We start from the raw sequence: 6722 nt of genomic DNA, 5'->3' as shown, positions 1-6722 counted from the left end.
CTGACTCTGTACAGAAGGCTTGGCAGAATGCCCTGTGCTTTACAGATATTTTTTTGCTGGAAACAGAAAAATCCTCCTGCAGGGCTGTAGAACCAGGCTCCTAAAGCCCTTGACCCTGAATGTGTAATCTCCCTGGAGACCCAATGCACATGAAGAAATATAATCTTCTTGAAGCATCTGCTGTCTGCGTTGTGTTAAAATGTGACTGGGATGCAACTGTCAAATCTCCAGCTCACCCACTGCAGAATCCTTTACAGGGCAATAAAAAACCCCAGCCCAATCTGAACGGACCTCTTGCACACAAAAGGATCTCTCTCTATTGCTTTAAGGAGGGATATTTTAGCATGGCTGCATCCTAAGTGGCTGCTGTGATGTCCAACAGACATTTCACATGCTTTTGTGTCCTGGGAAAGTAATAGCACACAACAGATGGGAAACGGAGCCGTTTTGTGTAATGGCATCACGTGCAAATCCTTTGCCCACTGGGACCTGCATGGCACATGAGCTGTGCTGGGGAAGCTGGAAAGAGCTTTCCTGCTCACACAGTGACATTCAGCAAGGAGGCCTGGGAGGGCTTCCCTGGCAAATGGATCAGTCTGGCAGATCAGCTTTCCTGATGGGGGTGAAAGGGAAGGAGAGGTGTCTATTTTCACAGAAGACATAGAGAAGAGAGGTGTCTGCTGCTTTTTAAATTTCTTTATACATTTTTCTGAGCCAGTTGGAGGACATGGTCTCTGCTCTGAAGACATAGGTGCAGGGAACAGGAAAAAGTGAGTGCTTAAATGCAGAACTAGCAAGGAAAGAGCATTGATATGGCTTGTCAATGATACTCTGATCTGCTTATTTCAGTTTTCTGAGGGTTTTTTTTCAACACTGGAAACTCACCTCCTTGACATCTGCCCTGCCCTTGCTCTTGGCCTCAGTCTTCCCTTCCCCCACTTCTCCCTTTAATGCTGGTGTCCTCATTTCCCCTTTTGTACATATGACCCTTTCACTATGCAGGGATTAGTATCTTGCTCATAAATATGTGAAACAGATACACAGATGATTTAATTTGTTGGGTTTTGTAGGGCTGGCGAGACAGACTGGCATGGGGAGAAGGGTATGTTCTAGCAGGTCAGCTGAAGAAAACATCTTGTGTACGGGATGAGGAATGTGAAACAGGCATACAGAATACCAGCACCAGCCCAGAAGAGAGACCTCAGGGGACAGGGACGAGAAATTAACTCCATCCCAGCCAAAACCAGCACAGGTGTTAAGACATAAAGGCCAGGCGAATATGGAAGAGCAGAAGACAAGGTAAAAGTTGTTTCTACCTCTCCTGTTTGTTACGTGTCTGCCAGGAAGAAAGGACAACAGTGGGTAACATGAGAAGCAAGAGGAGACCAGAAATCCACAATGGCTATGGTCAATTTGAGTTGCTGGTAACTCAGGAAGAGATGCCAGAGGAGCCAAGAAAAATGTTGGTGTAGAGAGATGGTGACAAGCTAGGAGGGAGGCAGAGGTCCGAGATGTGAGGAGGAGATGGCAGTAAAAGCTGCATAACTGGATAGGGGAGCCCAGATGGGGAACACAGCTGAGCTCAACAGGGATTCCCAAGGGCGAGAACAATAGAGTGGCCATGAGAAGGTGACAACAAAGAGCTTGAGATAACAGTGCTGTGAAGCCCCAGCCAAGGAAAAATTGTCAAGTGGCAAGGATTAAGTCACCAGATCCAAACCATGAAATTGAGACAAACACCAAAGCCCTAACAGACAATAAGACCTTGCCAGGAGGCAGCTGGTGAGGCAGAGAGGAAGGACAGGACTGAGGCAATGGCAGATAAAGCAGAGAAATAGGGTTTAATGAACCCTAGATGACAGCAGCCCAGCCAGGCTTACTGCTGGCTTTGCCAGCAGCCATAAGGTCACACAGGCAGCCTTGCTGGGGCACTGTGTAGTGCCAACACCACTTTCACCACCAGCATCATGCCTGACTCTTGCCCGGAGATCGGTGGCCAGGACAACTGTAGCCTATGCTGGTGTTTGGAGATGTTTGTGCTCCTTTCAGCAGTCATGCAGCACAAAGCCCCACCGTAAGCACACTGCTGGGGGCCATGCTGCCTGTACGGCGAGATCAAAGGGCAGCTGTGCTTTGTCATCACACATGTCAACCAAAATATTGTTATCATTGCTGTGCTAACTCCAATCACCCTCTGCTCAAGAGCCACCTGACTGTCCAATAACATTAAAAACCTGTTTTGTTAGAGCATGCCAGCATCCAGCTAATGTGGACACCCATGTGTCATCTGAAGAGGAGTTTCAGGGAGGAGGCTCCTAGTGTGCCACCAGCCATGCTCCACTCCACTGGCACTGCTGGCATGCTCGTCATTGGCAGGGATTTGCCTTCCTGTGTGAAGCTGGCAGACAAGGCTGGATGGAAAGGGAAAACAAAGGTGCCCCTTGGACATTTTGGGCAAGCTGTTTTATTAGTGGAACAGAGGTGGGATGTTTACTCTTGTCATTGAACATTTCAAGAACCTTTTTTTAATGCTTACTATGATATCGTATCACTTACAGGTCCTGTTGGGGACATACTTACATCAACATAACATAAAAAAGGCAAGGCCTGGCCTGGAGAATTTGCAACATGACTGAGATTAGAGATGGCAGATAGATACCAGTGGCCAACAGATGGAGCAGCAGAAGAACAGTACATCTAGGATCAGCACTGCAGCCTGGGTGGGAGGGAATTCTTTCGGTTGGTGCCTTAGCTGAGGAAGAAGAGTGGATGGGATGGGTTTGACTCAGGCTGGGTACACAATGCTCTCATTAGCAATAACAGAGTGCATACAGAGTGGTAGACAAACCCTAGCAAAGACACCAGAAGGTTCCCAAGTGATAACTCCCCATTTTGTAAAAGATGAAGCAGCACAGTATGGCATGCTTGCCTTAGACATTAATCTGATTTTAAAAACATATGTAAAACACATTTGAAAAGCATAGGCCTAACGCCCCTCTCTGAGCTGAGTGCTCTCTGATAAGAGGCTTTAATCCCCTGACAGATCTAACTGAGGCCTTCCCACATACCAAAGCACACAGGCACACAGGTTCCAAGGTCAAGAACATTCAATTTAGATCTTAATCTGCTTCATGTGTACACAGGCTTCATTTTGCATCTTCTCTGGATCTCATCTGCTCAAGAAAGCAGCAGTGAGTGGGCCCACACTGCTGTTGGCAGCTAAGCAGGTGATGGCTCTTCTTTGCCAGTAGAAGTTACGATGCAGCATGGAAACGATAACCCATGAGCTATGTTTGTGCATCTAAACACACACTTGCTATGTGCATATGCATTTATGTGAAGGATCAGATGAAATCTTATATTATTCTACATACACTGAAACTCAAAGAGATTGATGGGAGAAGCTTTTTGTTGAATTTAGCCCTGAAAACCTATTATGTACCATTGTGTGGAAGGTACTGCAAATGCACGGAACAATAATTGCAAGCTTGCTGCTATACTTGTGCCTGAAGGCAAGTGTATAAAATGTATTCTGCCTTCCAAAGCACTGACAACTGCAGCTGTTGTGGGCTTCAATGTATGGTACAGCTCATCAGCAATCAGCTCATTTGTGTTAAATTGCCAAAGGTGGGGTTCAGACAGGAGGCTTAGGGTACCTGTCATTGCAGCATGGCTCACAGTGGAGGTAAAGCATAAAAAAAGGACAGGATACCCCAAAGAAGCAGCTGGAGACAGAGGAGCAATAGGATGAGCTGTGGTCAGATGAGTGGTCTGACAACAGAAACAGCATGATAGATAAGCTCTGCAACAACACGAGCTGATAGAGCAGATGGTCACCTCAATTTAGCCTTTAACGTAGGTTGTTGCCCCTAGCAATATTTACCCAAAAGTACTCTACTGATGGAGATGGGATTATGTAGCGGACAGAGGGAAATCGGTCCTCTTTGATACAAGATAGAACTGTGCTGCCTATCAGCTCTGACAGTTCCTTCATGTGCTGGCTTTGACTTGGGCAGATGGAGCAATGTGGTTATGTACAAAACCATTTCTGGGACAGTTTCAGGTGGTAGAAACCAGGTAGCACTTTCCCAATTCCCCATCTTTCTTGGAACTTTATTAACTGACTCCTCAAATCGGGAAACTTGGTTAACAGGTGAAGTGTTAAACTCCCTTCCCCAGGTCTGAAATGACCACCTGGGAGCTGTCAGGACATTTTCATCAGCTCCTGATCAGTGCTATTTGGGGTTAATCCTGACCTACTTCAGTAATTCTTCAGAAGTAAGAATTATTTCACTAGTTTGTGAAAAGCCCTTAAGAGATCCTTCAGTGAAAAGTGAAAAAGAAAGGTAAATACTGTTATTCTCATTCCCAAAATAGTAGGCAAAGAACCACACTGAAATAACAATATAGATACGTTGCGAAGGGGATTAACCAGAATGGAGAAATTCTGACTGGAAAGTGTCCCATATTTGAAAAGCCAGAGATCTACAAGCGCATGCACATCTCAGCTCAGATATTTAATAAATATTGTCTCAACTGCATGTTTACTTATTTTTATTAAAGAGCAAATTGCTTGTATTTCCTTCTCTTTCTTCTGCATTATAGCATTAAAGCAGGACAGCATGCCACACAACAGTATAAACAAACAGCATCACCAGATACTTAAGGGTCTTTAGCTCCTAAATTGACTAAAGCATATATACAAACTGACGTCAAGCATTTGGGATTACCATTTAAAAATTGCTGTTTTCTGAGACACTAATGAAGGCCATTCATATCAGAAAATCCAGTGGCTACAAAAGGAAGAGTGAGCCACCCAGACCCCAGAGTAAGGAGTCAAGAGAATGGTCTGCAGCTCTCAGAATTAAAAACCCTGCCAGTTTGCTTTAGACTGCAAGAAGGGCCAAATACAGAGAATATGGAAGAGCTTCTTCCAGTCTGTCCAGCTCTTGAAGATTTGGGAATGTAGACATCACCACCAGTCCTCGCCCTGGCACCGTTAGCAGCAACACTTCTATCACCCTCTTTACTCATGGCAGTCCTTGTATGGTGGAAGCCCATCCCAGCTGTGCACTGGAGCTGCCCAGCACATCACACTGTGCAGTTGTGTGATGCTAGTGAACTGCTCCAGAGCTGTGACAAGTCACCTTCCATATTTGGTCTTCAGGGTCTCAGTTAAGTAGCTGAAACTTTAAACAAGTAAGATCTCATATAAGATCATAAGCAGTGATGGACTTTATCTGGATCTCAGTCTTTCTCCCTCTTAAGCATGACAAACAATTACACTGGAACCCGTGGAATTAAAAGTAAGTATTATAAGGCAAAATGCATTCCTGAGTAGGTGTTTGTACTAATTCAAGTGCTGAAGTCATATAGCCAAATGGCAGCACACTCTGAGGGCCAAGGTATTCTGCTTCTCAGCATGATTAACTTAGCAGGATGGAGCACAGTGCTGTATGGCTTTTGGCCCCTGTACTGGCTTAATGAGCATTGGCCTGCACATCCCTAGGTGATGTATATTTCCACAAAGTTGTAAGTCAGGAATCTCCTAGAGAAAAAAAGGACTAGAGATTTTAAACATTCCTTCTACTTCAAAGTTCAAGCAATCATACACTTTGGGACAAGTAAGACATTTACATTGCTGCAGGTAGTAAAGATCTCCATGGAAAACCACAACTTTGGATTTGAAAAACTGGTGCCTTTGGGCACAAAATACCCAGTGCATTCCCAGCACCTCCTTAGGACTTATGCCAAAATAGCAGTTTTTCCTTTGCTATCTGTGCCAGCCGCCCAGGGGCCAAATGCAGGGCAAGTACTGGGGGCACTACCTGCTTCTATAACTTCCCTCTTGTTCAAAAAGTAGTGAACCAAGTGGCTGAACCTTTGATGGAACCATCCTAGAAGAAATAAGCCATTCCACATGGTACAAATTCACCATCAGGCCAGTGGACAACTTGCTAATTATGAGCACAGAGACTTGCAGCTCTTAAAATCAAAGTTCCCCTGCCCAAGTGGAGACAGACCTGTGTTAGCTTAAAACCCTGAGTGGTGCCATGGCTCCCTGGCAGCAGCAGAGCTTGCTCCATTCCCTGGAGCAGGAGGTGAAAGGAAGGGAAACTCCCTTCTCCAGGGGCTGGCTCAGGACTCTCCAAGGGGAGTAAGGGAAGACAGGTGCAAGTGGAGGCCATTTGCCAAACAAGGACAACACTCACCTGGTCCCACCAGCTCTGTGACCCAGCCTGGTCATTAGGTGCCAAAGTGGCTGTGCGAGGGGATGCATAGCTATGAACAGCTCTGGTTTAGCAAGGGGCTGCACCAGAAGATAAATTTACTACTACAACAGGGGATGGACCACAGAGGGATTTAGTAGCTGCTGATGTGCAGGAAGAGAGGGGAAGAGAGTAGTCTCAGATGTTTCAGCTGCAGTTTGCAGGCAGAACTGGAGGAAAAAACGCCGGTCTGCAAGCCTCCCCCTTGAATACAGGGCATATTGCATGTATTCAGGGCCTAGGATACACTAAAATAGAAAAACATTTGGTTTCAGTTCACATCTTAGTGGTGGCTCATGTTTTATTTACAGAAAGGGCAGAAGTTTCCGTGAGCAAAGAAATCCCCTTTCTTTCTGTGCAAGTTTAAAAAAAACAGTAAGCAGCAGAGCAATGCTAGTGAACTCAGGACTTCAGTCACCTGCTTCCTAATTCTCAAAGCAGCTAAAGCCTTGC

Source organism: Acanthisitta chloris, unplaced genomic scaffold (assembly GCF_000695815.1).
Source record: "Acanthisitta chloris isolate BGI_N310 unplaced genomic scaffold, ASM69581v1 scaffold40184, whole genome shotgun sequence".
Lineage (NCBI taxonomy): Eukaryota > Metazoa > Chordata > Aves > Passeriformes > Acanthisittidae > Acanthisitta > Acanthisitta chloris.
This window is presented reverse-complemented; position numbering follows the sequence as displayed.